The following is an 11,164-nucleotide window of genomic DNA, read 5'->3' as shown; positions in this document are numbered from 1 at the left end:
CCTCAAAGGGTTGAAGGAGAGAGAGAATTATTAAATTTCTATAACTCGTGGGCCATGTTTGAAATTTCCAAAAAGTAACGCACACATATAGTATTTTATTAAGATTCTGTTAACAAGTATCAAAACAGAAACTAAAAAATAAAAAATATTTCTTAAAATATGGTATTACATTTTTTATAAAAACATTCTATTTGTATTCTCTAATTAATACTCAAAGAGGAACTAATATCCTCCTTTATTTATAAAAATAAGATTCAATTACTTAATTCTTTAAATTAAAAAATAGTTATTTTAATTAATAATAATATTTCTTAAATTTATATTTTTTTTCAAAACTACTCTAATCATTTAATATTATTCTCTCTTCTTGTTTTTGGTATGGATTATTCTATCTTTTATAATTATTGTTTACCAATATAATTAATTAAGAGTATTTTAGTATAAAAATAATTTATGTGAAAGATAATATGAATTAAGTCTTATAAAAATTAAAAAAAAAATAAAAATCGCTTTTAATTTGAATCTTATAAATAAAAATGTAACAAGTAACATTTCTTATTTTACATTCTCTGTTTCTATTTTTTCTTATGTCTAAGATTTAGACACATTAATTAAGAAGTTTTATTAATATTTTAATTTATAAAAATTATAATGTAATTTCTTAATATATATATATATACAATATATATATATATATATATATATATATATATTATTTCATAATAAATAATTAAGGATGTAATAAAAAATGATTTAATAAATAATTGGAATTACAGAATGGCAATAAATTATTTTGCTAAAATGAAGAAGAAGTATATAGTATTTATAATATGTGGTATCTGTTTTCGAAACGCATGCCCTATCCCAAAGTGGAAAGATCAAATCCTCTTGGTTATAAGAGACGGGGACAAGCTAATAAACAATTAGTTTAGAGTTAGGCAAAGTGTGGTCTTATTTGGTGAAAGTGACATTGATGATAATAAAAAAACTAATTGAATAGTTTCAACATTCAGATTATCACTTTCGGTTTCGGTGGTTCAATTTTTAAATTGCCTACTTGGTCGACGATTTCAATGCAAGCTGGAGACATGTATTTCTTCATTTCAGGATTAATCATTAGGTAATTGCTTGTTACCAGTTGGGTCATTGGGTGAAAAGACCATGATGCATATTGGTATGAGACCACGTGTATTTATGGAGGCAATTAGAACTATTAGGATAATATTTTTTTCTCCAAATATTTAATATTTAGTGTTCTGTAAAAATAAAATTTAATGTTCTCGATAATCATAATTCATATAGAAAGAAACAAGTAGAATGATAATGGGTCAAATCGACCAAGGATAATAATTTCTTATTGTTTGTCCAATTAAGGAAAATTCGCTCTTATTATCTGTCAGTATCAATTTGGAAGTTATTCACGGATTTTTTTATACCTGCATGTATCCATGAATAGTCACCGGTACTTCAAATAATAAATAAATAAAAAACTTTTTTTAAATTGATTATTTTTAAAGACAAAAATCAAACAAACACTTTATTTGCTATAAAATTTGAACATAAAATTATATTATTTTCAGATTTTGTATGTGAAAATTTTATGTGAAGAGTATACGTCTTTAATAAAAAGAAATCAGATTTTGTAATGTAAAAAAAAAAAAATCAAAGAAATAAGAAGGATACCATATATGATGTGGTTTTGAATCTCTTGACCTAATTCCTAGTGGTAAAATGCATCCCTAGAACAATAACTAGTGAAGTAAAGAGGAGTCATACCCAAAAAGAAAAAACACTAAAGAACTCGTCAAGTAAACATCAAGCAATATATGAGAGTAGTTTTGCAGTTTAAAAGGTAGAAAGTATTTGTGGGTACATATACTATGATACTCCTACTCTACCCATGAATGAACGGATAAAAAATCATACCTGCTATCCGTGGGTATCCATTTAAGCTATTTAACTTCTATCCATGATAAATTTTATTCACGGGTATTAATGGATGCAAATTTTTTGCCATCCCTGGAAACAACACAAACATCTCTGACAAATATAAAGATTCCAAAAAGATGAAACTAGGAAACTAAATTTCACAATTTGAACAGTATATAATATAGCGCTTATTTTGATATTTGTATTAAAAAAATCACCTCTAAACTTGTTATAAGTTGGCTAAATAATAAATCATGACTTCTTTGTCGCGTTCATATGAGTGGAAATAATTTATTTAACAGGTGAATACGTGTATGATTCCTATAATGTGTAAAAAAAATTTGAACTAACAATATTTATGCACTACGAGTTAGATTAGTTTCTGACTCAATGAATTGAGAAATACGTGATATCCATAATTTTTAACTAAAGATAAAATAGAATAATTAATCATGACTTGATCTTAACTTCTAAAATGTACTTATTACAAATAAAATAAATTAAGATTTTGATTCTTGAATCATAGATAATAGTAAGAGATTTAGAGCAATTCACATATATTTTGATCAAATAATTGAGATAGACTTCCTTTAAGATGTGTGACTTCACAATACTTTAAGAATTTATCCACCCTTTGTGTGCAAGTCTCCTAACATTTAACATGCTCTTCCGAAACTTTTGTTGGGGCAATAATAGAACTAACTCGATTAGTTTTTTTTATACAAATCCAGAAACTCACAAATTCTAGAAAAGAAAAGGAGAGATATGGTAGTGAAAAAAAAAAGTTCACACCAAAGGGTTTAACATATACAATTTATAAAAATCCATAAATTAAAAACAATAATGAACCATAAAAACGTGAAGGCTGAAAATTAAAAACATTAATGGATGAAATAAAAACGTGAATGTTAGGAAAATAAAGATTAAATGATATTTTTTATATCTGAATGTATAAATCAATAATAATTTAGTGCATATAAAAGAATGAAAATATTCATTTAATCTATTAATGTATACAGGATCGGTGCTTAGATTTTATGAGCACATAATAAAATATTAAATAAAATCCTCTTATATTTAAGTATTTAAAAACAGGTACATAATATCATAAAAAAATATATATTTTATTTCATCAAACAAATAACATAATTTTAATAAGTTCGGAAAAATTATATCATATTTCTTATTTAAGTTACTTTTATGTTATTGTCTACTATTCAATTTATATCTCTAAAAAAATACATACACATAAATATTTATATATAAAATAGACATGACAAAAAGATAGGAGACACATTTGACTTTCTTTGTCTTCCTCCATGCAAAAGATAAGAATAATTTAAAAGAGATGATATTATATTTTTGAAATCAATTCACAACCTCATCAAATTTTACCGAGTCTGAGTAAACTTGCATGGATATATATATATATATATATATATATATATATATAATATTAATTATACTTATATTAATTTATTCTTTATATTTGGTCTCACAAAGAAAATTCTCTAGCTTCATCATTATCATTTATCATTGACAAAATATCATTTCATATTAAAGCTTACTTATATTTTGTTCTTTATAAAAATATTAATTTTTGTTTTATTTCCTTTATAATTTTAATTTTTTTTGTGATTCTTCAATATGTTAATACATCACAGAGTTGAAAATTCAATAATATGAATTTATGATTGTAAAATATTAGGAAAATTAATTAAAAGAGTGATATTTTTTAATAACACGTCACATTTTAATTTGAATAAAAAAAGAGACATAAAATAAATAACAACTTCAATTTATTTATAAAAATAATGTAGAGTAATATTGAAACAATTATCACAAAACTATTTTAATTTTGGGTCCATTTTAGTCGTGAGCTCAAAGTGGTTGCATCTTTGAACAATCCTTAGGATGTATCCTAAATGTATAAAAAATGCAACAATTATATTACATCTTAATTGCATACAAGATGATCAAAAATTGATTAATTCCTAAACTTTGCAATTTAATGATAAATTTATCATTGAAAATTTTAACTATGTTAAATTGGTTTTTAAATATTACAATTTAATGACAAAATAAGCTCACAAACTTAAAATGATGAATGAAGTTATCACACTTTTTATTAAGTAGTGGACTAAATCAACATTTTCATTCTTTTAGGATAAAATTATTACCAATTTATATATTCACGAACAAAGATGACCATTTACCCAAAATTAAAAACATGAATTTAAAATAATTAATAAAAAATAATTAACAAGATTTAAATATCTAACAAAAGTAAGACAATTTCCTACATATTTTAAAAAACTTAAGTAAATATTTTAAGAAATAAAAAAGAATTTTATGGATTCTTATCTTGAATATAATTGGTCGAGTCTAGTGTATCAAGCTACATGAATCATATATAGATTGATAGGATTGATCTGACACATAAACTATATGAACTAGAGACACTTCACATGTAATATTTAGATGTCTACCAATCACATTATATCCGGTGTTTTAGAGATTTTACCATGATTTCTTACGAAAGTCAACCCACTTTATAGTCATATAGGTATCTCAATGTTGAAAATCACATTAATGCAGTATTTAACACTTTATTTTAAATAGGAAGGAACTAAAATTAAAATTAATTATAGTATTAATTAGCAAAAATATATTAGATTGTTAAAGTACATAACTTTTTAGGGGTTATTATTCTTTTTCACCCAAATTTTTTTGGTTTTCTATTTTTAGTTCCTAATCTAAATTTTGACTTGTTAAATCCCTAATTTTTTCATTTGTTATCTCTTTTAGTCCTATTATCAAGTAACATGTTTATCTGGTAATAAAATATAAACATTGATAATTCAATAACTTATCATGCTATTAAAGAGTTTAAAGAAATATTCACATGTATTTGTTTTAAAACACCTATGTTTTAATCCTTGATTAATTTGTTTGATGTCCTCAATTATTTTGAACAAATAATGAATTAAAAACATGGATTATCCAACAAAAATTATGCATAATTGTTCTACATATTCAACTCTTTGTTGATGCGATAAGTTACTGTGCTACTAACATTATCGTCATATTATTTATTGATGTTGTTACTTGTTAGGATGAATTAAAAGTGATAAAAAAAAGTTTAGGAATTTTAAAAAATTAAATTATAGATTAAAATCAGAATTCGAAAAAAGTTCAGGACAACAAATTTAGGTTACGAATATCTTTAAAGTTTTTAAAACTTTAATGTCAATGGTTAAGATAAATATGATTGGTTATTCTGAAAAAAAATAGTGGCCACTCGAAAACTATAGTAAATGTGAAACATTGAGCAGACTTTTTCTTTGATTTATTGTTTTTATGTTTTTTGAACATTCATTGACCTTAGAATTCGAGTCTTCTAATAAATATTTTCCGGATTTGTCCCCACTTTGATCAAATATTGTAATTAAACAGAAGAAAAAGGTATTAACAAGTAACAAACAATAAATTTAACAAGCTAGAAAAATAAATAATTTTCATCCAAGAAGCTAATAGCCTTTTTTAATTATATATGTTATATGACAAATTTGAATTGTTTTGTTTTGTTTTCATTGAGCTCAATTCAAGAGTTTGTGGTCTAGTTTCCCACATAAAGATGTCATTGGATAAGGTCTCTCAACTTGTTTGAGTCTGGTACCTTTTGCTATTTTCTGTGTGTTAAATCATTCAAACTTTTGGGATGTCTTATTAATTTGGTACTTTTGTTATCTTTTCATTTTGTACGACGTTATTTCAAAATTCAATCAGTTTTAATTCTATCAAGCTTGTACTATGTTATAAACAAATATATATATATATATATATATATATATATATATATATATATATATATATATTAATTTCTACCTGTCATCTTTTACACTCCTTTACAGAAAGAGGGAGAGAAAGAAAAAAAACTAAACTATATCTTTATTGTTTGCCCAGTGCATAATTCACAATTCAGTGAATGTTTCTAAAATTAATTTTAAATAAAATTGATTTTATAAAATATATTTTGATTAAAAATAATTTTGAAGCGGTATAATTTATATTTACATGTTTTATTCTAAAAGCAAGCTTTGTAGGACTCGGTATAGTTTATTTATTTTTATCATATTCAATGCAAATATTATTTAAAATTATTTCAATTTTAAAGTAATTTTGAACTTAAAATTTGTTGGAAATCTCATTTCAATCAGTCATAAATGTCTAATCTTATAAATTGTATATTCAAAATTTAGTCTTTGATGCGAGTGGTTATGTTAGAAATCCCACATAGCCAAAGTAATTTTTATAAGAGTATATATAGGATAAATCCTCACCAATTAATTTTTAGATTTGACTTGCCTGCAACCAAATTTTAAAAAAGTAATTTTCTTATTGTGAAATTATATATGTAAATATTTATTTAAAATTATTATTTAAAAATAATTTTGAATCTTTTAGAATGTGTTTGAAAGGAAAGATGAAAATAATATTAGAGAAAAGTTTAATATTTTTTAGTGAAATTTACGTCTTTTATATTTTATTTTAATTTAAAAATAAATTTATTTTCCTCCTCTACAACAAATACATCATTAACTTGAAAAAGCTATGGAAAGGAAGTAAAGAGTAAAAAGTATTGTTTGTTATTTATTATAATATTGAAAAGGTAATGTAAAATAATTTTAACCAAACACGCCGGCGAAAAGGAAGTAAAGAGTAGAAGGTACCGCGTAAAATTGAAAGTGATGTTTGAGAAAGGTGAGAGAGAAATATAGCAACGTGTTTGGAGTACAATGTTGTGTGTGACTGTGGTATGGAAAGGGCCTCCAATCCATCCATGTTTTTGATTTGGACCACACATTACATTAGATTTCAAAAGTGTGAGATTTTATGTAACAGAACACAATGCAAGCACCTAATAAATGCATCTACCTGTTCTCATTGCTTTGTTGTTTTCTTTATTATCTCTCCACCTTTCATCCCTTTGCTTTGTGATTTGAAATTTGAGGAAATATTTATTTTGTGGTCTGAAAGTATGAGATATTGATAAATTAGTTTTGAAAAATAAATATTTAAATTTAATTTTTGAATATATGAAAAGTGTGATAATTTAATTTTACATATAATTTAATGACAAATTGATTGTTAAATTTTATAATTTAATATTAAATTGATTATTAAAAAATATAATTTAGTGTCTTGAATGTTATAACTTAATGACAAAATGATATTACAAATTTAATAATAAATTAATTTATCACACTTTTTATATATTCAGAACTTAAATTTAAATTTTTTATTTTTCTGAGATATCAATTTATCATTATTCACGCTTTTGAGAGAAAAAAAATGAGCATTTTCCTTTAAATTAAGTTGGGTCGATTAGGTTGGCAGCACCCCAAACCCAATCCATGGTGTGTCCCTAAAATATGGCTCCTATCTTTTCTTCTCCACTATACTTCGAAAACCTTTGTTTGGAGCACAATGAACACAAACCCGGCAAGAATTGTGGTTTCACAAGAGCAATATATCCATTTCTTGTTGGGAGGGTCAGGGTGGGTTCAGCCTGCAGAATAATTCCAAACTTGGTGGATTATGTTATTAAATTGTAGTTTGATCATATATAAAGCATGTAATCACCCTCAACAAAATTTGATATTAACCATTCAAGAGTCTTAAAAAATATCACTGTACCCAACCTAACTTAACCACTCAATCATTGTATTCTTTAAACTATTTATAATTTAAGCTTGTGAATTGAAATTTTTTGTTTGCAGACTACAAAATGAAATTCGTAAGTTTGATTCACTTTTATATTATTTAATAACTTTTTATTAAATTAATAAAAAGTTCTGCCACATATAGATCATATCTCAAAATTTTAGATTAATCTAAAATCATCTTATATTTCATTGATACACATATTAAAATTAATATAATAAATTAAAATAAGACTCATTAAATTATTTTCTTTTTGGTATTCAATTTTTATACTATTTGACACACAAAAAAGTGTAGTTACTGTTTATGCTAGATAACACACTAGCTCATTGAAGAGTAAAGTTTGTGAACCCAAAACCCCAACTAGTTCAGCTATGCACGACTTAGTGTGACTAAAGAGGTCGGTTATGTACTTATATCTATTTATTGAGTGAGTCTTCTAAAAACTACTATATTGGGCGTAAGATCTAAAGTCTTATTCGTCCTCAAGTGGATGATCGATAGTGTTTCAAACGTCAAGCTTAAAAGATATAATACTTGCTATTAACTCAATAAAATTATGGATGATATAAGAACTTGTATAGCAATTTTTTTTTGCCATGGGTATCTCCCTTTTATTGAGTCAGAGATTGATCATGTTGTTGGTTTGAACGATCAAACATAAAATTTCCTATTAAAGAGATTATTCCTATGTGTAAGTCAGAGTGTGTCTAACTACTATGTCAATAGTCGGCTTTTGTATAACTTAAAATAATACAAGTGTTATAATTTGATTATCTTCCTTTTTATGTAAAGTTTTTATACAGTGTGACATGCATGCATGTATAATTATAATTTAATACTTCAATCAATAAAAAAAAACATTTTATATAAATCTATTGATAATATAAGACTAAACTTATACAGATATAACAAATCAGTGTTTTAGTACATATATTTCTGCAAGAAACACGTTCATTGCTGCTGTAGGTGCTAGGAAAGAAACACGTTCATTGGCACCAAAGGTCCACAAAGAAAGAAATTAATGGTGATTGATTTTCTTCAAATGGTTCATGTCTGGCCGTGGATAAACTTGCGTACGTTCTTGATTTCTTGTGTGGTGGGTCACAACAAGACCATAAACACGTGTTTGGGGCAATGCTCACAACATTTTACACCATCCATACACGTGAGAGTCTGTCTCTAGCCCTATAGTGAGTGTCTCTGAATTTTGAACATTGACTTGACATGCAGAACTTGCATTATCAGTTCTTGAATAATAGTGGATTGTTTTACAACAGATTAATAATAATAAATAAATGAAAGACAATATTAATTTTATATTATTATTATTATTAATTTATTTATAAATTTTTTGTTTATTATTAATATTATAAAGAATATAAAAAAAAATGTAATTAATGTTATATTAAAAAAATTATTGTTATTTTAGGATAATTTTTTATACGACAACTATACTAAACGGACAGAGTATTTGATTGTTCATTGATTTTTGTACGAATTTAATTAACATATACCCTTTGTGTGAGAAATTTCATACCAATGGCTAATCATATTTTTACAAATAATAATGCATATCGAGGATTTTTTCTAACATTATGTAGTGCCGTCTGAATTTTTAAAAGAACTAACTAACTAGTATATGTGCAGGTGCGATTCACAAGAGAAATTCTGCTTGAGAGAGTAATATTTTTTATTTGTTAAAAATAAAATTAAAACTTAAGAAGAATAATAAAAAATAATATATTTTTTTATAAAAATTAATGACATTACAACGTTAATTTATTTTAGCTTAAAAATTATTTTTGCTCGTCATGGTCAAGAAACCTCCAACTTTAAGTATATCTATTATCTCAAGTTTTGTTTATTTTTCCAAACTCCCTTTTCAACAAATTTACTTCTTGACAATGCCAATGATTTATTTGGAAGTAAAAAGAATATTAATTTTTTTTAATTCTTTCAAGTACTAAGATTGAAATCATTAAAATTCACTATCTTTCTCTAAGTATCTAATAATAAAAATACACTTTTGGTCCCCAACTTAAAAAAAATATTTATCATCTCCTAAATTAAAGTGTCTCTATTAGATATCAAGATGATCATTTCATTAGTTTTTTGTTCTAATTATATTGGTTTACTTTATTAAAATTTGAAAAATCTTATATACTTATAATAATCATTGTGCATCTAATTTTTATATTAATTATTATTTTTAATATAAATATTCATAAAAAATACATTTAATAAAATTAAATGCATGTCTATATTTAAGGCCTTATTTTGAAAATTCTAAAAGTGCTATGATTTTTGTGACAGTTTTAATGCATTATTATTTTTATATTTATTAAATCAAATCAATCATAAATGATAAATTAAAATGTAATTATTACTTTCCATTTAATTTTACTTTGAATATTTGTGACAATTTTATTGCATTAAAATTACTAATATGACCTTCAGATTTTTGGGGAAATTTTGTTACAAATGTATATTCTTTTAAGTAATAAAGGATAAGACAGTAATTAACACAGATTGATTTAATAATATCTTCAATAATATCTTTAATAATATCAATGTGCATGTTATGTAATTTACGTGAATTTATGTTCGGGATTTACATGCAAAAAAAGTATAAAAAAAATCTACAAAACTTCTTAGCTTTAATAATGAGAGATATGATGCATTATTTTTTCATATTTATTAAATCAAATCAATCATAAATGATAAATTAAAATATAATTATTACTTTCCATTCAATTTTATTTTGAATTTTTTTTGAAAATTTTAATGCATTAAAATTACAAATATGACCTTAAGAATTTTTAGGAGGAATTAATTTTGTCATCAATGTTTATTCCTTTAAGTAATAAAAGATAATAAGACAGTAATTAATATAGATTGCTTTTTTTACTGAATTATATATATATATATATATATATATGTATATATTGCTTTAATAATGTTTTTAATAATATCAATATGTTATGTAATTTACTTTGAATGAGATTTACATGAAAAAGCAAGAATTTTTTTCTAAAAAACCTTTTCGCTTTAATAATAAACTTTCTCGCTTTAATAATAAGATATAAGAGATAGATTAAAATATACTCTTTCACGATATATTTGTTTTGTGGCAAGTGGATTTAACCTTCATAATCCTACCTATTTATAGAAGCTACTTGACAAAAGCTTTAGTCATCACTTTAATACGACATCTATTTATTTTTATTAATAACTATCTTTTTGGGTCACTGAAATGAATTAATCTGTACCCCACGGATATATGCAACTACAACTTCCTACATTCACTCTGTAAATGCTGACAGTCCCTCACCACATCAATCATTTGTCTCTGATCTAGATAGTGGCTAGTTGTTTATGAGAAAATAATTAGATTTTATAATTATTTTTAGTGCTGTTTTTTAATTATAATTGGAGTTTTATTTTCGATAACTTTTATACTAAATATTATTTTAAATGTCAACATAAGTTTTAAAGGTAAAATTAG

Source organism: Glycine soja, chromosome 12 (genome assembly GCF_004193775.1).
Source record: "Glycine soja cultivar W05 chromosome 12, ASM419377v2, whole genome shotgun sequence".
Classification (NCBI taxonomy): Eukaryota; Viridiplantae; Streptophyta; class Magnoliopsida; order Fabales; family Fabaceae; genus Glycine; species Glycine soja.
Note: the sequence above shows the minus strand (reverse complement) of the source record.